This window comes from Parasteatoda tepidariorum, chromosome 5 (assembly GCF_982258835.1).
Source record: "Parasteatoda tepidariorum strain Cologne lab strain chromosome 5, Ptep-v5.0, whole genome shotgun sequence".
In the NCBI taxonomy this organism is placed as follows: domain Eukaryota; kingdom Metazoa; phylum Arthropoda; class Arachnida; order Araneae; family Theridiidae; genus Parasteatoda; species Parasteatoda tepidariorum.
This window is the reverse complement of record NC_141759.1, coordinates 74,362,926-74,388,821: the sequence shown is the minus strand read 5'-3', so window position 1 is coordinate 74,388,821 and position 25,896 is coordinate 74,362,926. Positions and strand designations below refer to the sequence as shown.

General features: G+C 31.0%; 1 long non-coding RNA gene across 1 annotated transcript; it reads right to left on the bottom strand.

The window, feature by feature from the left end:
- Positions 1–1,704: 1,704 nt before the first annotated feature.
- On the bottom strand, positions 1,705–25,100 carry LOC139426461 (uncharacterized). The gene is made up of 2 exons (XR_011637731.2): positions 24,615–25,100; positions 1,705–2,052 (listed from the first exon to the last, which is right to left on the bottom strand). It is a non-coding gene; the product is annotated as an uncharacterized LOC139426461 (long non-coding RNA).
- Between the last annotated feature and the right edge of the window lie 796 nt (positions 25,101–25,896).

Sequence of the window (25,896 nt, the reverse complement as noted above, 5' to 3'; positions counted from 1 at the left end):
TATTAACCTTTAAGCTCAGATACTGGCAGTTGCCTTTGGTGAGATATCAAAAATAACTAGTCTAAAATTTAAAATTTTTATACCTTTACAAATAATCGCATTTTACAGAATTTCGGAAATTATTTAAAAAGTGCTATATTATGTACTTCAAATGATTGAGTGCCTACATAAGCATATTAAAAGTATCGAATTCATGCAAAGGGTTAAAAAAGTTAACATGCTGTACTCTTCTAAATTTGTGCTGGTATAAGTTTTTTGACACACAACTGATGAAAAAAAAAACTTTAAATCGTAACTAATCATAAAAGAAAGGATTTTATTTATGATTGCATGCATGATTGAATGAATGTATTGTTGCATTAAAAAAAAGGTAAAAAAAAAGGTTAAAAAATTGGAATTTTGCTTCTGACAGTTGTAGTATTTTTAACGTGGGAAAAATGTGCGCACTTTCTCAGAAATTGAAAATATTAAACGATTAGAAATGCTGTTAATATTAATAAAGAGGTTATAATCCCATATTTATTTATTTATTTATTTATTGACTTTATTTTATAACCGTCGTTGAATAGCCGACCCAATTTTGGGTTTACGACCACTAATGTTCAACTCCATAGCCTTGTATTTTTGATCCTAATCCAGAAGACAAAGGAACTCTTGAATCAAGTAGTGGGAAAAATTTGCCATTGTGGAGGACTTTTTGATGGAACTAACCCTCATTTTCGTTACATGGAGAGGAAAACTACAGAAACCGCCCACGGTTAACCTGATAGCAAGAGAACTCTAACTCATGATCTGTTTACCACTGAGGATATTTTTGCGTTAGCACTGTTGTCGGTGCGAGCCAGGTGCAGAAATCACAACTACCAATCATCGCTGGGATTCGAACCCGGTTCACCTCATTCCATATTTATTTATTTTTACAGAAATTATAAAATGCACACGGTGTCCGTTTTCGAAGGGAAAAGACGCAATCTCATACCTGCCAACTTTTAATCCCTTCCATTATAATTTTTCCCAGTGGTATTAAAACTTCAATTTTAAGCAAACAAATACGTTGTATTTGAGAAAACTTAAGTTGACAACCATGATAGTAACACATATTCATATATGTGCTTTATTTTTGTAAGAATAGTGGTGATCAAAATCATTTAAAAATTAAAATTATAAAAGAAAAAAATAGTATATATTTACTACCACTTTAGATATGAAAATAAAATCTTGCCGAAAATCCGGAAGAGTTCGCAGGTATGCAATCTGATGGAGACTAGAAGCAATTTTTAATCTCCATTTGTTATATTTCTGGTGCCTTTTATTGCGCTCTATTTTGATTAATGGATAGATGGGTGCATCTAACCAGCCAACTTTTCCGGAAGATTTTATTCTCATATTTAAAGTGGTAGCAATACTCAGCTTATTCCAATTAACTTTTTGAATTATAATGATAATTATAAATGAGTTTGACCACCACTACATATAAATAATTATAATAAATATATGAAAGCACAATAATCCTTGAGCAAGTGAATTTCACCGGGATCAAATATAAATATGTTTTTGAGTCAGATTGTTTTTCGTTCACTGTTTTACAACCACTCTGAAAATCCATTCTCGGAAAGAGTGAAAGTTGGCAGATATGGTGTATGACTGTTAGCAGGCAAAACACCAGTGTATTTTGAAATGGATATTTGTAAAAAACGGATTCAGTTAACTTGTAAAATATTCGTTATTTATTTTTAACAACAATTCTCCATATTTTCATCCATTACTAATTTCTCTACACTGACTACTTCTTCTGTCATACCGATACCCATCGCAGCATCTGGATCCTGGTCGAGGTGTGCAATCACAACCAACAAAACTGCAGAACCTCCGTGGCACGCCACCTTGCGGTTGGATAGAACCAGGCTGTGATTTTTTACTAGAGTCTTGGCGAGGTTGATGGTTCCAAAGTCTTCCAACGTTTCTTGAAGTTTCGCCAGAATAGATCAAGAAACATAGAAAAAATAAGCCGAAATGCGTATAGACATGGGTCATCCTCTTCTGCATACTGATCTGTAATAAATAAGGATATCTTACTTAAATATGTTCTTTCGACATTCAGATACTTCATAATTTTATTCTAATGTGTCAAACATGGCTAAAACAATACTCATGCGATACGATTTTCGGCCTGAAAGCGAACTATAACTTTCTCAAGATTGCTTTTGTTTTCAAGCACTCGCCAATTTTAAATTAAATAAAACCTGGGTATTTTATTTTTAAAGAAATATACAATTTACTTTAAAAATTCAGATTTTAATATTCTAGGGTAATTTAGAGCAAGAAATAATAGATTGACCTAATTGGGTATATGATCCGTCAAATAAATGTAAACAGTTTTCCATTATGGACAAATTTTTGCGCAATTTATTCTACAACAAGCGCCAAGTAAAATTGGGTATTAAGAGGATGTTTTGAAGGATGACAGACCAGGAAGTTTTATCTTTGATGAAGAAAAAAAAGATGTATACTTATTTATGATATATATTTAAAACGAAAATTTTCTTTTGCATTTGCTTTTAATTTAAACTGAAAATTAATATGTTAGAAAGTTTTGCTAATTTTCATCTTTTTTTATGTATAGATTATTGCTTTTCAACGCAACAGTATTTTACATTTTTAGTCACTGATTAGTAAGAATGCAAGTTTGTCATGGAGCAAATTTACTCAGATTATAAAGGTTTTTTTTCCTCACCCAATTTTTGAATTCTGCAAAATCTGTCGAAAATTCTTTAAAATAATATTTTTATTTTCTATTTACATTTTAATATTATTTAACGCTTTTCTTAAACACTGATCCTCAGTGGTAGACGGATAATTTGTTAAAGACCCCTTGACGTTAGGTTAACCGCTGGAGGTTTTCGCAGTTTTCTTCTTTATGTAACGAAAATGCGGGTTTATTATTTCAAAAAATTCTCCACGTTGGCAAAATTCTGCCAATTATTCGTCTAGAAGTTCCCTTGTCTTCTGAATTGGGTTCAAAATTACAAAGCTATGACGTTGAACATTAGAAGTCGTAAGCTTAAAAATTGGGTCGGTTGTTCAACGACGGTTATAAAATAAAATAAAACATATAACTGGCATGGGATAGAACTCCTTTGCCATCGGCCTAAACGTGGGAGCTTTTCTTGGTATTCCTCATTCAGTTTAAGGTAATTTCTATAAAAGTGTAATCAATGTCATTTCTTCATAAGTATGTTTTAAGTGGTTTATATAAAGAAAGCAACAGCACCCCAAAGTTTTGCTCTGCTGTATTATTAATATATCACTGCCCAGTTATGGACATACGCTCGTTTCCATTTGATATTATTGCTTTTCAGAGGCTCTGTCAAAATTAGTGAAAAATTCAGTTTTAGGCATTCTTCTGCTCTGAAAATCTAGATTAAACAACAGCACCCCAATAATTTCTTTACTAAATGTTAAAATTCACTATTAGAACAAACTCTGTGCCCTAGCACTTTCCTGAGTTATCGATGCCTTTAGTAAATATAGCCATTCAAACTTTTAAAAGATAAAAACTCTGCATTTTTTTAATATTCAGCTTTTCTCAAAACAGCATTGTCGCTCAAAAAAACTTGTAGGTAAATGTATCTACTAGCACGTGGAAAATTTGAGTATAAATGCTATATCAAAAATTACATCCCTCCTTTCTTCTTTATTGAAACAGAAGCGATAGACTCTCCCCTTCAAAATAAGCTGAAATACAGAGATTTTATAAGGACTATCTGTAATTAAAAGAAATAATTATGGAAGAAAAAACACCTAAGTGTTATGCCATAAAAATACTGAAAAAAATTCATGGTTTTCCTTATAGTGTATTTGTATAAGATATTGTTAGAAATGAACATTAAAACAAAAACTCTGTTATTTATCATTTACTATTAACTCATTTCTTCGTGTAACTTAGTTACAGCATTAAAAAAAATTAGTAAATCTAAAAAAACGACATTTAATGGAGCATTTTTCTTTACACAAGATTTCCTCACTCTTTTTTCCAGTAATCATCTTCCAGTATTAAAATCTTCTCGTTTTTTGCTCAAATCGAATGCACTTCACATCGCTGTTTCAAGTGCAGTAGAACCTCGATTGACCAGTCATTACGAACGAGAGATGCGGGAAAACTACGAATGCGGGTCAATTTAAAATATCAAATCAATGCCAAAACAAGATCCTAAGAATAATCATCTGTGCCAGATAATTCATCCGGAATAGAAATATCCTTAAAGATCTTAAAATCCCAACTCTATCGCAGCACATATATATATGTTAAAAGCTGTTAAATGTATTCTATGTAAGCTAAAAGCTAACCTTTTGATTTATGTTGAAACTGCCGAGTAGCTATGGCAACGTTATACTTCTTCTTTTTGTGGAACAAAAATGATCGTCTTGTATGTAAATAAAATGTTATTTTTTTACTAAAAGCTGGAGTCAGATTTATTATTTTGAAGAGTAGAAGAAGAGAACGACGAAATATTTTACTTTCCGATAGAGTCTCGTAACAATATAAACTTAATGTAGATTTTTTCGACAAAGCCACAAAATGCCGTACAGCCAATTTTAACGAAATATTCAACTTTGAAAACTTTAGTTAAGACAAATGAAATACAGACCAATGGCTTCACATCTCATCTCTATCGCAACTATCAAAACAAATAATAGTTCCCAACTTTAACTCTTATTGTTAGAAACCGAAGGAGAATTCCAGATCGTTCTCAGGCTGCATCTACCCGATGCTGGGTTCATTGGAAATGAAATAACACATAGTCCTTCTAAACACAAAAGAACATTTATTCAACAAAAACAAACAGCTCCAAAGTCAGAGCTGCTTCTCCGACGGAATCATAATATTGAATAACAAAATCTGACGCCAAGCACAAAGGCGCGCATCGCCAACTCTTTCCTCACTTCACTTCATTTTACAAGATCCTCCCCCCGTTGAGACTCAGAGTGAGTCTCAAGCTCATAAAATACATTATTAAACAAATCACATCTTTTTGGGGCTCTTACACATCTTCCAGAGGAAGTTTTAGGTGAATGGCAAGGTACACAGCACAAGTGAACAATGCGATCCACACCTTTTCTCCATTTTTTAAAAACAAAGGCCCAACCAAATCAATTCCAACAGTTTCGAAAGGTGCACTATCCGTAACCCGGTCTGGTGGCACAGGTGTTGGTTCCCTCGACAAAGCCATGACCTTAAATCGTTTGCAAGTAATACAATTAAATAAGACATTTTTAATAGCTTGTCCTAGCCCTAATTATCCAAAATCTTTCTCTTAACAAGCATTACATCATTTGAATCCCCGCATGACAATTTTTGCTATGTACATTTCTAATTAGTAGCTTAGAAAATTCACATCCTCTGGTTCAATTCAATTTTTCTGGTAAGAGTATAGGGTACAAGAAGGCTTTATCATCATCTCGGTGAAGTATTCTCGTTTTTATTCTCATAATACCTGTATCGTCAATGACCGTCTCAATAAAACTTGAAGATATAATAGACAAATAATAGCTTTGAACTAGACGAATTAAATTTTTCTCAGAATTTTCAATTTCAAACGGCAAAAGTTCAGAGAACTTAATTGTTACACCTTTACGGTTTTTTATAAATCTAAATACCCATGCCATTACTCTTATCATTTTATCATAACTGGAAAAAATATTTCGATGCCAAGGGGGGTGGGTCTTTCGAAAGATCAATATTTATTATTTTCGTTTTTTTTCCTTTCTAACTTTATTTCTGCAGATGAACAAACAGAGTTGTATCCAATGGGCCAGTTCTCAGGTCTTTCCCTTAACCACAAAGGGCCCTCCCACCAACGAGAACGAAGCATTTGCTTCTCGGAACACCCACGCGATAACAAATCGGCAATATTCATTTTTCCCGGAACCTGTTTCCATAACTGACCCTACGTCAACTCTCGAATTTCTTTAATTCTATTTTCTACAAAAACACACCAATTTCCCTGTTCTTTTATCCACCAAAGAGCAGTAGTGTAATCCGTCCAAAATGTAACTTTTAAGCCGGGCAAATTGAGAGCCTTAGTAATAGATTTCGCAAGTCTAGAACCGATACAACAAGCCATTAATTCTAAGCGAGGAATGCTTAGAGGTTTCATGGGTGCTACTCTAGACTTCGCTCGAACTAAATTTATTTTAACTTCTGAATTCAATACCGATCTTACAAAGACGCACGCTGCATAGGCCCCCTTGGAAGCATCCACAAATACATGTAGTTCTGACGTATCATTCATTAACATATATCGAGACAATACTACATCTTTTAAAATATATAATTCTTTAAACCATTTTGAAAATGTATTTACATCATTTGTAGATAATTCATCGTCCCAACCAATTTTTAACTTTCACAATTCTTGTAATAAGAGTTTCGGAACAGCTGGCGTTAACAAACCAATGGGACCAAAAAATGTCTGTACAATGACCAAAATTAATCTTTTAGTAATTTTCGTATCGCATGTTAATGCGTCAATATTCATACAACATCTTAGCGTGTCATTATCCAAATTATCCCCAAAACGGAAGTATCCCCAGAATGTTTATCAACATTTTTACCAGCCACATTACTTTCAAAACTACGCAAGTTAAACCATCCATTTGACATAATAAGTTTAGCATGTTCAATAAACAAATCTTGTTCATCTTTATGAAAAACACCAGAAACACAGTTATCTACATAGAATGAACTTTTCAGTTTTTGGGCTACATCACTATACTGAGGAGAAGAATTCTACAAAAGATGCATTATAGAAGCATTTAGTAAAGAAGGGCTGGCAGAAATCCCAAACACACCCTACAGTGTCTATAAATCTGTGGACCATCATTAGACGGGAAGAAAAACCTAAGAAAGTCTTTGTCCTTAGGTGCAATTGATAACATTAAAAATACCTTTTCTATATGACCACTTATTCCTATTGGATACATTCTGAATCTATCAATAATATCAGGTATTAATTCAATGAGATTAATTTCCTTTAATAAGCATTCATTTAAAGAAGGTTTCCCTTTCTCAGCAGCAGAAGCATCGAACAAGGGACGATTTTCGGTAGTAAGACTCTCTAGTTTAATTACTGGTCCATGGTATAAATAGTGACATTCTTTTCTCAATTCCAAAATCGGGCACGCGTTCGATAACGTTCAAATTTTCCCACTCCTTAAACACCTTCTGATAATCAGTAAAAAATTCCCCGCAACTCAATCTATTAATCATTCTTTCATGTCTCTTCCAAACTAATTCCTTATTAGTGGGTAAATTCGCCAAGTTATATTTCCAAGGTAATTCGACTTCATGCCTCAAATAGGGGAGAATTTTCAAGTTTTTATTAAAATCATTTAAATCGAGCTCAGTTTCCTTCTTCTCAGTTTGTTTTGGTAAAAAGTTTCCCGAAGTTTCCTAAAGTTTCAATCTCCCAAATTTATTTACAGGTACTTTTATAGAATGCATTGACAATGTCTTAAAATATTACATTCGCCCGAGTTTCGTTTCCCAAAAACCGTCAAATCCCGACTGTAATTCCACTGAATTTCCGGTTAGTAATTTTCCTATAACATCTGTTCCGATTAAAGGATCAATCTTTGATTCTTTTATGAAAGAATCGGAAAAAATCAATTTACCTTTCTGTTAATTCTTTCAATATCTCTCTATACTCGATTTTAGGAATAAAATCGCAAATAATTTCCTTCGAAAGAACTTCAAAACAGCAAACATAAGTCCGCATCAGATTACCCACTACTATTGAAAATACAGTACAGAACCCGTTATCCGGAAATCAGAAAACCGGAAAACCAAAAAACCGGAATGAAATTCAATAAACTTTCCCGCCATTTTTTAAAAAAAATTTTTTTTTTTCCTCATAAGATTTTAGGATTTTCTTTCTTTTTTGAAAGATGTTTACCTTACCCATCATTTTGGAAATAATCATTAGTGTATTACTTCATTGTTTTTTCTTCTTTTTAAGATTATTTCCAAATATTTTTTTTTTTAGTTGGGCATAACAATAAAAAAAAAGGTTTTTTGTAGCGATTCATGAAACCGGAAAAATCAGTTATCCGGAATAGCGATGGTCCCGATCGTTCCGGATAATCGGTTCTCTACTGCACTTCGAGTTGTTTTGGTTTCGTTTCATTCCCCCCCGAACAATGCATGGACATGGATCACTTTCTCCTTTCTAAGAGGCCACGCCTTAAGCAGACGCATAATATTTTTGCTGATGTAACTGCTTTGGCATCCAGTGTCAATTGCACATCGAATAATTTTCTCACGTCCTTGATTTCGAATTAAAACGCAACGAGTTTGCAAATATAAGGTGACCTGGGATAATTCCTGATCAAGAAATGCAAACATCTATTTTGTGAAAAAACTATTCAAGATAGAATTTTAATATTTACTGGAAGTTTGAGGCTATATGAGATGAATCCTATGCTGACTTCTTTTGTTTGAAAGTCTAATTAGAATTTAAAAGATTTTAAATTTTTAGTGATCAGGAATTACCCCTTCTTTTGATCATTTCTGGGGTAATTACTGATCGCCAGTTTTTATAGTAAATGGGCCGTTTAAAAATAATTATACAATGGTAATTAACAAATGAGACATTAAGATCAAGCAAATAAACCAAAAAGATGTTTTTAAGCAGCTATTAAAACGTTTGATTTAAAAGCAGGAATAAAGATTAATACTTCAGCTCTGGCAGCAGCTCTCACACTTAAATTTTCAATCATTAAAAGAAATTTGCTATTTTTGCTTTCTAGAAGTTTAGTATCCTTTTTAGGCTAATAATTTCTCACCATATTTATATTAGGTTAATTTATCAACTTAAAAATTATTCTAACAATGTACACACATAAAATTACGATAGAAGAAAGGTAAGACAAGCTAGAAATGGTGCATATCAGAACACATTTGTCTTGTATACAGTTAAAAACAAATTTTGTGATTATAGTTAAAATATATTTTATAGTTGTTCCACTTAATAAATATGAACTGTTATTTAAGAACAGACACTTAACTATTTATTAGCTATTTTTTATACTATTTATAAGAAGAAATGAAAATGATCAGGAATTACCCCAATAATCAATAATTACCCCATCTGTAGGGGGCAACATTTGATATAGTTTCCTATTATCAATTGTAATGTTTACAGTAGATGTGAAACAATTAAACAAAAGCCTTTTATATCAAAGAAAAAGAAAGTAACTCAAAATATCTATTATTAAGAGAAGGAGGGGATCTTCGCAGAAATGTGCACATTTTGAAACCCATCTTTGAAATGGAAAATGCAGAAAGCATTTTAAAAGATACTTATTTTGTTAGATTAAACAAAAAACTATTATTAAGTAAATGTAATTATACTTTAGTAAAGTGTAGAAGCATTCTTGTCCACGTCTCAAATTTAAAAATAATAATTTTTTTTAAAATAAAACTTAGGTGATCATCATTCACCCCAGAAACAGAGTGATCGTGAATTACCCCGGGTCACCTCACTGTTTCGTTTTTGCTGCTATTAGAAATAGAACTTTCTTTAGAAATACTTTTTCGGTCAGTTTTAAATTTAGTGCACATTATATCAAAATGGTTGTTTTTACAGTTAGAACAATTTAAATGAGTTTTTACATCACAAAATTGACTTAGTATTTGGTTTGCCTTTTTCAAGCATGAGAAACAAGCAACTTCTTTTAGTAATATTTGTCAATTCTCTGGGAATGACATTTTCTACGCGGAAAAACTTTTTTTGGGATTTCTCACAGAAAATACAATTTCGCTTACCTGCATTACTAGGGATGCTGGGTCGTCGGGCTACCGAAGCAGGGGTGCCATCCCCTCCGCAGAGGATCAAAATTGTGATGACATGTCTTCGGATCATCCTCCGGAATGTTTCCCAGACCGTCGCCAATAGCCCATTGTGCAGCTCTAGTGCGACTTAAATTAACAACAACAACAACTAGGGATGCTGTTGTTCACTAGGGATGCCGCGGTTGCCGAATCGGCTAATCTCACCTTCACTACACGAAGGTTTTTATTATGGTGACTCGGGTGGGGGACAAAACCAGCTCTTGCTAGCAAAACCATTTCTTCTCCTTTCACTTCTTGCCGAAGGAAATTCATCAACTGTTCCAAAGAACGGTCTCCTTTTTCAGTGGAGTCGTGGTTACGACTCCTCTCCCACGCCACCAATACTTCTTCTGGTAGGCAACTTTTTACTAACGGGGTCAAAAAATACCCATAATTTTCTTGGGTTCTTCCCAAGCTTTCTAAAGATCTCAGCTTGCCTTCCAGTTCTTCATAGAGGGAGGGTAAATCTGTTTTTGCTCTTCCGGTTGCTGCGTTCTTCAATGACTAAATTTAACAAGTCGCGTACACATATTTGTACCAGCAAATCATCTCGTCCAAAACGTTCCTTCAATTGTTCGATAGCCTTAGAATAATTAGCCGCCGTTGAACGAAAACTAAAGATCAGACGTTCTGCTTTCGATTTCGGTTCCATAGATTGTAGTAAGTATTGCATTTTATCTTCGTCTGCAATAGTTTTGTCATTTTCTGGACCTGACTGTAAAAAGTAAAGTAATCTTTAGCGTCACCTGAGAATTTTTTGAGTTCTATTTTAGGGAGTTTAAATTTCTCGTTTCCTTGTCAGTCGGCAGCACGGAGAGTTGTTCTTCCAAGTTTATTTGAGCACACCGTTCTAAGAACGTGTCTCGGTAATTCTCAGACTTTTCAAAATCTTCATTATATGCATTTTCTGTCGTTTCACTCTGCAAAAGCTGCTCTGAGATAGCGTTTTGACAAACTTCAAGTCTTTGGAACTTATCATTAAGTTGAAACTTTAAAATCGATAGAGCTTTTAAATCTCTTACTTCTTTGGGTAATTCCATTTCGATTTTCTTCACAGTGTGAGTGAAGGCGATTCGCATTCCTTTTTTTTTTTGTGTTTTCAAAGCATTTAATTCCATTTTCAATTCGAAATCAAAACTAGTTCAAATTCACAATTCGAAAGTTCACAAATCAAATTTTCAGTAACATAAGTTCAAAATTCTTTAAATCGAAATTCAAGATCATATCAAAAAATCAGTTCAAAATTCTAATAAAATTTTTATCAAATCGATATTCAAGATCATCAGTTCAAAACTCTAACCAAATTTATATCAAATCGAAAGTCAAGATCATGACAAAAAATCAGTTCTAATCAAATTTCATTTCGAAATCCATTCCAATAAGCACGCGTGTCCCGCCGAGGGTACCATTTATGTTAGAAACCGAAGGAGAATTCCAGATCGTTCTTGGGCTGCATCTACCAGATGCTGGGTGCATTGGAAATGAAATGACACATAGTCCTTCTAAACACAAAAGAACATTTATTCAACAAAAACAAACAGCTCCAAAGTCAGAGCTGCTTCTCCGACGGAATCATAACATTGAATAACAAAATCTGACGCCAAACACAGAGGCGCGCATCGCCAACTCTTTCCTCACTTCACTTCATTTTACAACACTTATCTTGAATATTCAAGGCGTCTCCTCATGCTGACACATTTTTTCTAACCTACAACTAAAATTTTGAAGCAAACAACAGTGCTTGAAGTGAAATGTAAACACAACGCCTCCCCAAGGTTTCTTTAGGGTAGTCCGATCAAACTTAGATTTTATATTAAATGGTTCACAAAGGAGCCGTTTAATATAAAATCTAGTAAAATTAAGAAAGTGGTAGCAAATATCTTTCTAACAATTTGATTATTTTATGTATATGATTGGCTTGCCTTATTTACCTGTCAACCACCACAAATTCAATTCTCAAATATATATGATAAATTTCTATCAATTGATTTTAAAAAATCGAGAACACCTATCCACCACTAAACAACTAGTGAGAATTATTGAGAATATTAACCAAGGATTCTTCAAAAAAGAAACAACAGCGCTCCTGATGTTGGATGTGGCCAAAGCTTTTGACCGAGTCTGGCATCAGGGCCTAGTATACAAGCTCATAAATTTCAATATCCCCAAAGATCTAATACTACTAATTAATAATTATCTGACAAACAGAACTTTTCATATACAGCATTTTCTTCCGCTAGAAACATTAAAGCAGGAGTTCCGCAAGGTTCAATTCTCGGCCCTGTGCTCTACCTAATTTATTCAGCAGACTTTCCAAATTTTAATAATATGAGAAACATCACCTCAGCCTTCTACGCAGATGATACAGCACTTATGAACAGATCAATAAATCCCAAGAAGTCTGTTACTAATCTCAGTAATATCATACCTCATATCGAAGCCTGGTGCACAAAATGGAAGGTAGCCATCAACACCACTAAATCTTCACTACTAATTATTAGGAAATCAAGTAAAAAGAAAGTCATTTATCCAAATATTACTCTTTTCAATGATGCAATACCACTAGTTCGAAAGGCCACCTACCTAGGCGTCACTCTTACTAGTTCTTTAAACTGGAATACCTATATTGAAAATATTCTTAGCAAAGCGCAAGGAGCCTATAGATCTCTGAAACCAATATTAAACTATAATTCAAAACTATCACTCAAAACAAAACGAACCCTATACCTCCAATGTATTCGACCGATCATCAGCTACGCAGCCCCTGCATGGAGCACAACCACTGTTAGTCAAAAAAAGAAACTGGAGATTACTCAAAATAAATTCCTCAGATATATCACAGGAGCCCCCAGATTCATGAGAATGAAAGATCTAAAACGAGAGTTAAAAATCAACAAAATAGATGAGCACATAGCTGAACTATGTGCAAGTTTCTTCAGAGATGCACTCTTTTGTCATACGTGCAATTACTTCAAAAATTTTGATTTTGAGCTCATCAAAGACAACCTAAAATATATCCCGGCAACCGCCTTTTTCCTATCCGACGGAGTTTTGTCCCGTAAATTTTGTAAATAGCTGTAAATACTTGTAAATAATTTTGCGCATTTATTATGTATTTCCCCTTTTCCCTGGGGCTATGTGGCTACTGTGCACCTGTGAAGCTCGGGGTAATACCTCGAAGGGAGGCGAGGCAGTCTGCCACAAAACCTCTTCTCTCTCTCTCAAACTTGTTTGTTCAATCTCACTACTTCATTTTAATTTTTTCTCAGTAAAAGATACTGAACCCCAACTTTCACCTTTCAGTTGCGCTTCGGCGATTTATTATTTATTTCCACTCAGATGAATTAGTTGGAGCCCCTAGCGGGGCTGATGCTAAGATAACCAACACATATGAGTATGAGTATGATTTTAAAAAAGAATTTTGGTTCATGACCACAATTGGTTCAATAGTCTACGCAGACTAACCGTGAGGAGCCGTGTGGAGGCTTTCTGATGTAGGAGGTGATGACTCACCACAAAAACTCAATACAAACGGAACACAAATTCATGACGAATGGAATAGGGGCCGCTTTGCGTCCCAGGTGCCCACCTAAATCGCACTACTATGTCTAGTCTGCATATCAACTTACAGAAGCAAACTGAGAAAAATACTAGTAAAAGTTGCTAATTCTAACCTCGTTTAATAAAATTTTGAATTTTAGTAACTACCACTTCTTGCATTTTAAGTCACTCTGGATAAGCAAAATCTAATTCCTGTCTATTTAGCGTTAGACTATTGATATACCCTTATAATTGAGATTTTTTTTATTCTCATCATTTTTATATTGTGAAAACTGCCAATAGTAATCGTCCAAAAAAGTTATGCTATAGTATAGCTATGACCATTGGAAAAAATTCTGAAGTGGTAATAATATTTAAACAATAGATAATGAATAAACCTGATTCGAAGTAAAGGGTTCTGAATTTTAAATTCTTAAGTGAAATCAAGTGATGAAAATGTTCAGCTTCTATGTAAGAAAATTGATACCATTTTGTAATTGTTTTTCAGATGGGTACGCAACCCTTTAGTACAGTCTTTCCCAAAGTGTGGTACGTGTACCCCCAGGGGTACGGGAACAGTTTAGCGGGGGTACGCATTCCTATACGAAATATCTTGCAACAAACAAAAGTTTCAAAAATTTTTATTTAAAAACAAAGCTAGCCATGAAAATTTACAATTATGTACTTTTTATTGGCTATTTTTTGCAGAATTAACAGTTAATAATTAGTGGCGTCAACAGCCAGTTGTGATTTTTAACTTTTGTGCAATTTTTTTATAGTAAAAAATAAATTCATTTTTTTATTAGTGGTACACAGCGTTACGAAAAATTTAGAAAGGGTACACAAAAGGCATAAGTTTGGGAAACACTGGTGTAGTAAAACTATAAATAACACAAAAGAAAATTTACTGATTTTTCAAAAGGGTGATTTTTTTTTAACGTATAGGCACTATAATCGGATGATATAAAAATGGAATAAAGAAAATTAGGACTGAGAACTGAAGCAGAAATTAATATATAAAACATAACCTTAAAACGTAAACATAATCTTATTTACTTAAATGATATTAATTTCAGAAATCCTTGTCATTATTAGTAGATATTACGAATATATACGTTTATTTTTTACTTGGAAAATTGGTTTATAAAGAAAAACTTGGCAATCAAATTTTAATATTTTTTTTAAAAAGCTTATGTGTTTCAAATTTTTGTTTTCCACTTTTGCCACATTGTACAAAAAGATTGTACATTTTCCCGAGCATGGACGAAAAAAATAAAGCATAAAATATAATAATTTTGATGATTTCTTTAATTATATTTACAAGTTAACTTACTTAAAAATTTATATCACGAAAAAAATTATAAAAGCCGATCGGCTTGTATGGTTATCAGGGAGCTGACTTCAAGTCTGAAAGGTCCCCAGTTCGAATCCAGGATAATGGATGTTCTTTCTTTTTCTTCTCTATGTCATCTGACTTTGACCGGCAAATCTGCAATTCGGATACCTGATTGATGAAACTCAATATCCAGGTGGGTATTAGAAAATAAATATACAAAAAAAATTTTACATTTTTTGAAAAAAATATCTTGTCAGATTGGATCTGTAGTAGCTGTAAATTGTTTTAAATTATGTTAAATAATATTACTAATCGAAAAAAATTATACTTCTTAATCACTAAAGTTTATAAAATAAAAAAAGAATTGGAAAAAAAAACATAATAAGCGTTTTAAAAAATACTTAACAACTACCATATTTCGTGTTGTTAATGACTAAACATGAAAGTTTTGTATATTACAACATTTGTATATTTATTTCGCATATTACAGAATTTGTATATTTATTTTGCATATTACGGAATTTGTATGTTTATTTTGTATATTACGGAATTAGTATATTTATTTTGTATATTACAGATATCGTATATTTATTTCGTTTACCAACGAATTTGTATATTTATCTTGTATGTTACAAAATTTGTATATTTATTTTGTATATTACAGAATTCATATATTTACTTCGCATATAACAAAATTTGTATATTTATTTTGTATATAACAGAATTTATAAACTTATTTGGCATATTACGGAATTTTAATCTTTAAAATTTCGTTGATAAAATTTAACTACGAAAGTGGTGTGATGCCACAACAGGCATTACATATTTCGTAGCTTTTAAAATTTCTTTAATTTCTTAAACTAATTTTTTAATCATTCTTAATCGAATTTTAATTAAATTAAACAAAATATTTAATTTTCATTTCAATTTATAAAAAGCAAATATAAAATATTTTATTCTTTACTTAACAATTAATGTAACGGCTAACTTTTTATTTCAATACTAATGTAAGACTCATTGATTCACTATCGCTACAAAATCGAAAGCAAAATTCGATTTATAACCCTTTATTCCTCATTTCTTACCACAAAAATGTTTCAGTTTACATAGTATACTAATTCTCACAGTCATTTTTGGCGATTCGCTTTCACCAAATTATTTTCAAATGTAAGATTTATTATGGGGTTGGCTTTATTTTTGGCTATGTTGTCTTTCCATAAATCTCTTCCCATGCTCCTAACTGTCTGTTGGGTACCATTCAATCACTTTTTAATTTGACTTTGGATTGCCTGTCTTCATTAACGCGTTGAATGCCACACTAATTTTGCATGGTTTGCCTGTCTGGCCAAAACGGTATATAACTACAAACTACATTTGCAAATATTAGACAGATTTTACTCGTTTTTTAAAAGGTTTAGCATGACATATCTGAAAAATGTCGTCAATTACATAAGCCTACGAATTGTTTAGAAATAGTGGTGGATAAAAATCTACTAAATTGAAAACAAAGAATCACAATTAATAAACTACCACTTGAAAATATTTATTCGCTGTCCAGAGCAAGTAAAACTATTTTTGTGTGTTCTATATTGCATTAATTTTTTCAAGCCATTTTAGTAACGATAATAATATTTAAAACATTAAAAATTTACTCGAATTATGTGTTTCTAATAATCTTGGCTTCGCCGGTCACCGGTGACCCCCATGGAAACTCAACGTGTTAATATTATTATGCAAAATTTATTATATGACTTAGAAAGTCTTATAGATATAATATAATTTTATATCTTGAGCTCCACAAATAATAAATAATAGTTTTATTATAATTATGATCCAGTTTTCATCTTCAATTATTCTTATATATTATTATTATAATTATTATTATAATTATTATTTGCGTCTTAAAGCAAAGAGTTTGGTTTCACTGGTGTAAGAAATTAAGAGAATTTGCAGACTTGGTCGATTATCTCTTGAACTACTAGACCGATTATAATGAAATTTGATATGTACAGTCCGCAAAAAAAAAACGAATCACCCTGAATAACTTTCGTTCTAATGATCGGATTTTCACGAACTAAGTGTCAATCTTAATGGTTCCTGGGGTGACCTCAAATATGTTAATTAATTAGTGCTAACTATTAATTAAGTTACGAAATCAGACACAAAAACGTACTTTCTCTGAATAAACATATAATTTTTTTTACATATTTGGAATCTAGACCCTTGAATTAGGGGGGGTAGACAAAATTTTAAAAAAATTGGGTGATAAATTGGGCCGCAATAAAGGTTTATATATTTGGCGATAGTCCAGAAAACCGCCAAAAAAAGTCGCCTGCGCAAATAAATATTTTAAGATAACCCATTGACTAATTCAAAAGAGGAGTGCTTAATTTTACTAGGTTGCTACGCAACCAAACTCTGATAGTAAAAAAATTGAAATAATGTTCAGTGATTGCTCGGAGGGGCTTAATTTATTGTTAATAGAAAATATCTCGAAGTTTCCAGGCCATAAACAATTTTTTTAGGGGATTTCTGTCCAAAAAGCAAAAAAAATATTATTTTAATCTCCTTTGAAAAGTAAATTTGAATCGATTTATAAATTATTTATGATAGTTTTTAGAATTTAAATACATGAACTTTTTATCTGATATTATTTAGATTACACTGCTTTTACTATATTTATTCGAGGATTTTATACTAAAATAAGATGAGCATAATTTATTATAGCTATATACAAAATTTTAGGGATAATCATTTTTACAGTTTTAATCGAGTCTTCTAGGCAAGAAAGTTTGAAGAAAAAAAAAGTGCTTGAAAAATAAAATGTAGATTGTATAATAATTCTAATGCACATTCACAAGGCTTTCTATAATTTACGATATTTCTTTTTTCTATAACTCAAGGAATTGCTGAATGTTTAGTGGCATTTTAAAAAGATTGAAATATGTTATGTTTAAGAATAAGATATTGAAATAATATGTTGCAAATTGTAGAATTCATTGCTTAAAAAATCGCTCCATTCTACTAGATATTTAGGTTACATCGTTTCCTTTGGATAAAGATGATTAGCAAATAGCATCATCATGTTTTGATACATTCTGAAACTTATACGTTCGCAAATTCACCATAAAATGTCGCACAGCATATTCTTTAATTACGATAAGCTACATTTACCACCAAATACTGCTACTATGGTTATTTTTGCTTTCTTATATATATCTGATGATCTCTTTTTAAACAGAGCTCGTAAGATCCTTAAGATACTGAAATGGGGGCACAAAAACTTAAGAGATAAAATATTTAATTTCATTAACTCAAAATATCTGGTGTCAAAATGTTTATCTTTAAGTTAAATATAACTTTTACAATATTGATGTTCTTACATTTTTAAAGACCATATGAATCCTGATAAAATATTAAAATGCATATGTTTACTTTAACTAGTGTAAAATCCTTATCAAAATAATGATCAAGACCCAAATGTAAAACAGTATAATTGACGATAAAAACTCAACTGGCTTCAAAACATATGAAGAGGGAAGTAAAAGTAGACATGTTTCGAGTTTTCAAATATAATCGCCCATTCTCAAGACTTGTCAGGCTTGGATAACTTGTGACTTTTATTATTGGACGCTCAAAACATGTCTATTTTTATTATCATCTATTATTTTTTTAAATCAATGAAGTTTTTATATTTTCGATTCAGTTTCTTGGGATTATCCATTTAGTTACACAACATATTAAATTATTTCACTTGATATTAAAATAACTTTTACATATGTTATAGGCACAGGTTCTTAGATTGAAAAAATAATAATTCACTACTTTGTAAAAATATTAATGCAGTAAAAAAAAACTTTTTTTTTTTTTGCTGCAAGCCTTAACATTTTAGTTTAAGGTCATAAAAAAATTCCGTTTACAATTGAAATTTCAAAAGTCGAATGTGAAAATGGAATGTCCCCTAGTACCAGGAATCGAAATTAAATAGTAACAAGGACAACTTTTTTAAACAAGTTAGCGTTTCCGTCCTACTCGAAGTTGTTTGAAAAGGTATTTTTCATACATCGATTCCAAAGTTTATTCTACATATATTTCAGGGTATACTTTCGGAGTATTTCGATCGAGTTTATTTTTACACCCTTATTTGCTTAAAGTTATGAAATAATTTTTCTTAAAATAAATTATTCAAGCTACATGATTTAATGCATTTATAGTATAATAATAAACGGAGCTTCCGACGCATATCCTTAACCTTAATACCGCTATCATTAAATAAATGGAATAAGCTTAGATAAATAATAAAAGTTAATTTTTCCCTCGTGTAATTTTCAAGGAATAATATGTTTCGATCAAACAGATTTCAATCTGGAAATAGCGAAATTATTGAGTAGGTCCCTTGGAGCAATATCATTCTTATCTCTTTTGACGAAATATAGGAAAAATTAGTTTTCACAGTTTCTGTAAAAAGTATGTTAGCCTACTTGCCACGTTTTTTTTAAATTTTTTTTTTATTAAAATAAGGTCGGAAATTGTGTATTGTGTGCACTGCTTCGGAATCCTTACAAATTTCAATTTTTAGTATTTCCTGATTAACAAAATAAGGCATTTTCCTGATAACAAATTATACTACAATAATATCTTGGAAATCATGCTAAAGTAAAAAATTAAACTTAATAGTTTAGTATATTATCAGAAAAAAAAATCTACTTGGTATCATAAAGAGTAAAAGATATAATGAAATAATTAGTGAATCACACGTGGTCAGATAATTAAAAATTTAATTTCACAAGTAGGACGACATTTAAGATACTGAAATATTTTAAGACACTAAAAAAATTGGCTACGTATTCCACAGCTTTTTATGTTCGGTATCTTTATCCTCTTTGTAGTGACTTATAAAACATCAACACTATTTTAGATAATCTAAGTTGAAGTCACAAGAAACAAAAAAAAAAGACAATCAATAATTTATATTCTTTTTTCAAAAAAATAGTATGCTAAGTAAATAATCAGCTGTTTTGCATTAAATAATTTTAAACAGCTGAATGTTTTTAATTTCTTAACAAGGTTTTATTCTTAGCTAGCAGACAATAATTCTTTAAAAAAAACTTGACTATAATTTGAAAAGGAAACCTAAATTAAAGAAAATCTAAATTAAAGTTCTAAAAAAATTATTAGTATATTAATGAAGAAATAATAAACGTAAAATGGAATAAGAATTTTAAAATGTTAAAATTTTATTAAATAGTTGGTAAAATAGTTCTGCGATACACTTTCGGAAATTTCTTTTAAGATTAGGATGATATAGGGTAAACCAACAAATGAAGGAGCATTTCATAGATATTTCTTAGAAATAAGATTTTAAACGTTTTAATTTAGATTGATTGGTGAGAGTAGCTTACTGCCTAACAATTGGAAGTCCTTTGACAATGCATTTAGTTATCTGGTCTTTGAGTCTTCTCTGGAAAAAGTTTTGAATTTGTTAGTATCTGTTCAACGCATTGTTTCTTTGACAAAATTATAAGGTCAGTGTTTGTTGTTATCCGTTTAAACTACAATTAATTGCATATAATAATGCTTTTTCTTTTCATTGTGAAAAAAAAGAATTCAAAATATGGTAATTGAAGTTACGTTTTATTTATTTTAAGCATCATAACATAAAGCAAGTACTGAGATTAGGGGGTGTTTATTAACTGGATTGCAGAACGATGAAAAACCAATGTATAAACAAGTGTTCCTTTACTGGGATTTTTTCAAGTTAATGAAAATAAAAGAAAATTTTTAATTTTCTTGTACCTTTTGTCATATTATAAATCAAAATTATGTTAAAAATAAAAAAACAACAACTTCTAACCAGTGAAGGAACAGGCATGTTCCTTCACTGAGAATAGATTTCCCAGTGAATGAATAGTATGTGTGAAATATGATTTTACTTGGATAATTAGTAGTTCAGCGACATAGAGGACTCCTAAAATTCAGTTAAATGTTGTATGAATAGTTCCTATAACTATTTCATTTAAATATGCAAATTTAATTGCTAAATTTATTTAAAGAATTATAATAATAATTAATTTATTATTTATCTTTATAAATGTAGTGATTAGTTATTACATCATACCTTAGACTCCTTAATAAACTATGTTTATTAACTAAATATAACAACTAAATATAATAATAAAAGCTTGAATGGAATCTTTGCAGGATTTTGTGCCAATAATTAGCTAAATTATTATCCTATTGCCGTCTTTAATGTCCTAACGGGAACTGGTAGGAAAAATCCATTTAAAGACAATTATCTAGGTGAAAAATGGGTGAAGTTTTTTTAAGGTGACATCCACCGATAACTCAGTGTAATACGAAGATAATTTCAAAAGGCAAAACTTCCCTTAGAGAATAATATTCGAAATACTGGTTTTAAGAACTTCAGAGAATCTTTAGGAGGGAAGTAGCCCTGGCATCCTTTTATAAAGTGATTGCATTTACAATGCGAATGCAACAAGAGTTGAATACTGCCCTTAAACGGGAAAAATCTGCGGCCTTAAAAATTATAAGGATTTATATTCTAAAGTATCTAGGAAAGAAAAAGTACCTCCATTGGTAGTTTTTCCTTACAGAAGAATTCGTAGAGATATTACAGAATCAGTCCCTGCTACATATTTCATTGGAAAAAGCTATTCATGAAATGAAACGATGACCGCAGCAACATTTTACAAATATATTGCAAATGTTTCTACCCATGGCTAATTAAAAATGCAATCAAATTCCTAATTTGGCTTCTTCTGGATAGGTATAAATCTCATATCAATTTGAAACTGAGCAAGTTTTGTTCCTCAAAACAAATTTTCTGGTTTAGTTTTATACGTAATTCTTGGAAATCTCGTTAGATCTTGAAAACAAAAGAATTGTAAAACAATATGTCTAGAAAATTTTACATCCATTTTTAAATAAGATTTTAGGCATCAACTGATGAAGTTAAAATGCTTTTATGAAATGCGATATTTTTTCATTCGATGTAGAAAACGTTGACTGTAACAAATGCATGCAAAACAGACACCAAGAGTTAATGAGCAAGACAACTTATCAACAAAACACATGGTTCGAGAGTAACGATGCGCTATTTCTTCAGAAGCTTGAGAAGGAAATCTCACAAGTTATGTTGCAAATTTTTAAAGGAACATTGACAGAAAAGTTTAATCTCCCAAATATCCAATAGCCTGCGCTTTTCTCAATATTGAAGAATTTATTTCAAAAAGAACAATTGTATAATCAAATTTTGGCTCTGAAGCTGAGACAACTAACATTAATAATGAAAGTATCTTGAAAACCGATTTTGAGATAAGTCCTCTTGAGGCATTGTCAATTGCGAAAACGATTGGTTTCATAAGTAACAACTAGATATAAGTCAATGAGAGATGGGTTTTACTCAAACTTCGAAACTCCTTTTTCTCATTTATTATCCAGTGAGGAATTCTGGAAATGGAACTGGAAAATCAAAAGAAATTTCGAAGATACATTTACATTGGCCAAAAATTTGGAAAAAAGAGGAAGGTTAAATCAAAAGAAAAAGAAATAAATTACTCATGACGAAGAGAAAAAAAATACTTAAAAAGATTTAAAAAAAAGCTTGAAAAATATGAGGAAAAGATTAAACAAAAAAATGATTGAATTATAATAATAATAAAAACATCATCAGATTGCACAATGATAAACATTCATAATTTAGAACGGACTATTAAACTTTGAGAAAAAAATGAAAAACATTTTTTTAAAATTATGTATTCAAACATATTTTACTTTCCATTCCATGACTGAAAAAAAAGTAAAATTTTCCACATTAACTATAGTTATATGTCGTAATTCCAAGAAAAATCTTGTTTTTAGACATTTGTGTGGCCTATGGATTCCTAACGAGCATCAAACATTATCAAAATTAAGTGTTCATTCTCTGGAAAATTTAGTGTTTATTCACTGGTAAGAACTGTTCCTTCACTTGGTCATCTTACTACTTATTATTTAAACCACCAAAAGCTTAAAACAATATTATGTAAGTTATCTAACTTTTTTTACATAATTTGCATTTAATAACAAATATGTCGAAACCATCATTTAGCTAAAATTACAAGTTTTGAAATTTTTATGAATTTTTTTTAAAGGCAAGCTAAGCTTAAGTGTTCCTTCATTGTTTAGTCAGTTATTGAAAAACAAAATAAAAGAAATAAAAAATAATCACATTAAATAAGCACAATCTGGTGTATTCTATCAGAATCACGCTTTTTTAAAACTAGACATTTGTTGAATAAAGTGTTTTTTATTCAAAATTCTTTACTAAATTGCAAATAAATTATTAAATGACTAAAAAAGAAACATCGTATTTTATAGTGTGAAAGAAATAAAAATAAAAAGATTAGCAAACGATTATTAGCGAAAAAAATATTAATGAAATTTTACGCTACTCGCGCGAAGTCAAGTTCCTCCCAAGTTTATCACATTTTAATATTAATCGCCCCAATTAGTTATTTCTTTATTGTCGCCAAATTATTTTTTTAAAAATAATTAATTTTAATTTTTCTCAGCTTCTAATAAATAAAAACAGTTGAAACTTTAGATTTTTCAATTGAAAAATATGTAGATTAATATGGTATAAAAAAATTCATACCTTATAATTCAATATTTTTTCATCCTCACTTTAATTAAATAATAAAAAATAATAAATAATTATTAAAAATTATTTTTTGCATGAAATTATCTTTTGGTAAATGAGTTTTATGAGTGGGTGCAATTTTTTTTGAATTGCTTCATTAGTTTTGAAAATATGACTGAAAACGCAAAAAGCGAAATTAACATTAAGGGGTACGAACTTTGAATCGCTCTCCTGACCAAACTATGGGGACCACATTTCCCAGATTGCGGCTACCCCCTATATTTTGAAGATAAGAAATCCAAATATGTAAAAAAAAATGCATGTTTATTCAGAGAAAGTACGTTTTTGTGTCTGATTTCGTAATTTAATTAATAGTTAGCACTAATTAATTAGCATATTTGAGGTCACCCCCAGGAACCATTAAGATTGACACTTAGTTCGTGAAAATCCGATCATTAGAACGAAAGTTATTCAGGGTGATTCGTTTTTTTTTTTTTGCGGACTGTACATACATTGATACAATACAAAACAAATAACCATTCAACAATTGTAATTCACACACATGATAGTGCGCAAGACGAGTTGGAGTCGGAAGGTGTGAAATTGCCGTAGAACAATTCAGTCCAACTGGCACAGGAAATGATAAACTGCCTTATTTCAAGTATGAAATCCCGCTGCAAGACCTGTATATCTGTAAGAGGGGACCATACCCCCTATTGACCCATTTTTTTTTTTGTTTGTTTGTTTATTCTGCAACAGCTGTTTCATACCTTCCTACTCCAACGAGTGTTACGCACAATCATGCGTATGTATTACAATTGTTGAATGGTTTTTTTTTTTGTATTGTATCAATGTATGCACACATCAAATTTCATTAAAATCAGTCCTGTAGTTCAAGAGATAATCGACCAAGCTGCAAATTCTCTTAATTTCTTACCAGTGTATTATTTTGATTAAGTGTATAGTAAAACTGTTTTTCCTGGAAACTGTATCTTTAAGAGATGGCCGGTTTTGCAATTGAACGTCACATTTCCAGTTATTCCCAATCCACTTCTAGGCCTAACTAATAAAGTTTTAATTCCTTACTTTGAAATTGTGAGGAGAAAATATTTCTATGAAGTGTAACACATTTTATAGCCTAATAATTTCAAGTAAAATCATTTAAGAAAAAAATAATAATAAATTAGCATAAAAATTTTGCTTACCTATGTTACTAATATCGCATATTCCACCATACGATTTTTGTAGCAGTAACTGCAACTGAGAATAAAAGTTCCTTTCTCTTAATGAAAGAGTTTAAAAAATAACGTTTTTCTAAAACATAAAACTAAGCTTTAAAGCGTTCTGCACACCGTGACGAGGAAGAGAAGATTTTAGTGCTGTCAAGAAAGATTTTACCCCTACGAATGAAAAAGAGTAAACATTTTCAAAGTGAAAAGATGTAATTATCTACTTTATAACTTCGTATACCCGTTGAAAAAATCAAATGCCATGTTTCGCAACGCTTTGTATTCAATGATAGAATAAAACTGCATTGTGATTTATAGAGTCGTTTAGCTTTTCTTTTAGAAACAACAAACACTTTGTTGGAACCTGTTTCGGAGACTTCCATCAAATATTGAAATAACCGTGACTAACTTGTCAAATATTTAACCTCACTTAATTGTGGGTGAGTGTGTTTTATTAAGAGGCCCTTAAAAATTCCTACTTCGTCTATATTTTAAGCTACGACTGACGATTTAAGTTTTACAAACAATGAGATGATTTTAATCTATATATATAATCTTGCCGTGAAGAATTATCTGCGTTTTAGAACAAACAAATAATTTAAATATTATAAAAATTATCAAACTTTTTTTTTAAAAAAATCGCCAATTTGGCGACATTTTCCCACCTAGATGAAAATGATTAAAATCACTGCCTTAGTCTCAGTTTTTGCAAATTTTTCTGAGCCCAGGTAATATAGCATTGGAATAAGTTTTTAAATATTAAAAAAATTAGACCACAAACACTTTTCATTTTCACAGAACTGTGGCTTTTCTCTATATTGACATTTTGCGCCATTTTCAAAATAAGCGAAGACAGCGCTGGCTTTAGGTAGGCCAAACTTGGCCTAACAATCATGAGTAACAGTTACAAACTCACAGCTAGCATATTATTCACAAAAAAGCATCATTTCATATTACGACGGAGCCTTCGAAAAGACAGCCTAATAATGATTACAGAAGTATGTCAGAGTAAAACTATTTGCTGACAAATAATTGACCATAATAATAATTATTAGTTTAATGCTTTTTTAATGGAAGGGGGCGTTGCAATCATTATTATTACTGATTTGCAAAGTTGGGAACCCAAGGGTTAAATATAAACGATAAAACATTCAAAATTATTAAAAAGCTACTTACCATATAAGGAAATTATGCTCAATTAATTCTACGCAAGTAAGAAAAAGTCGAAAACACTTTTTCTTTTTTTCAATATTATTGA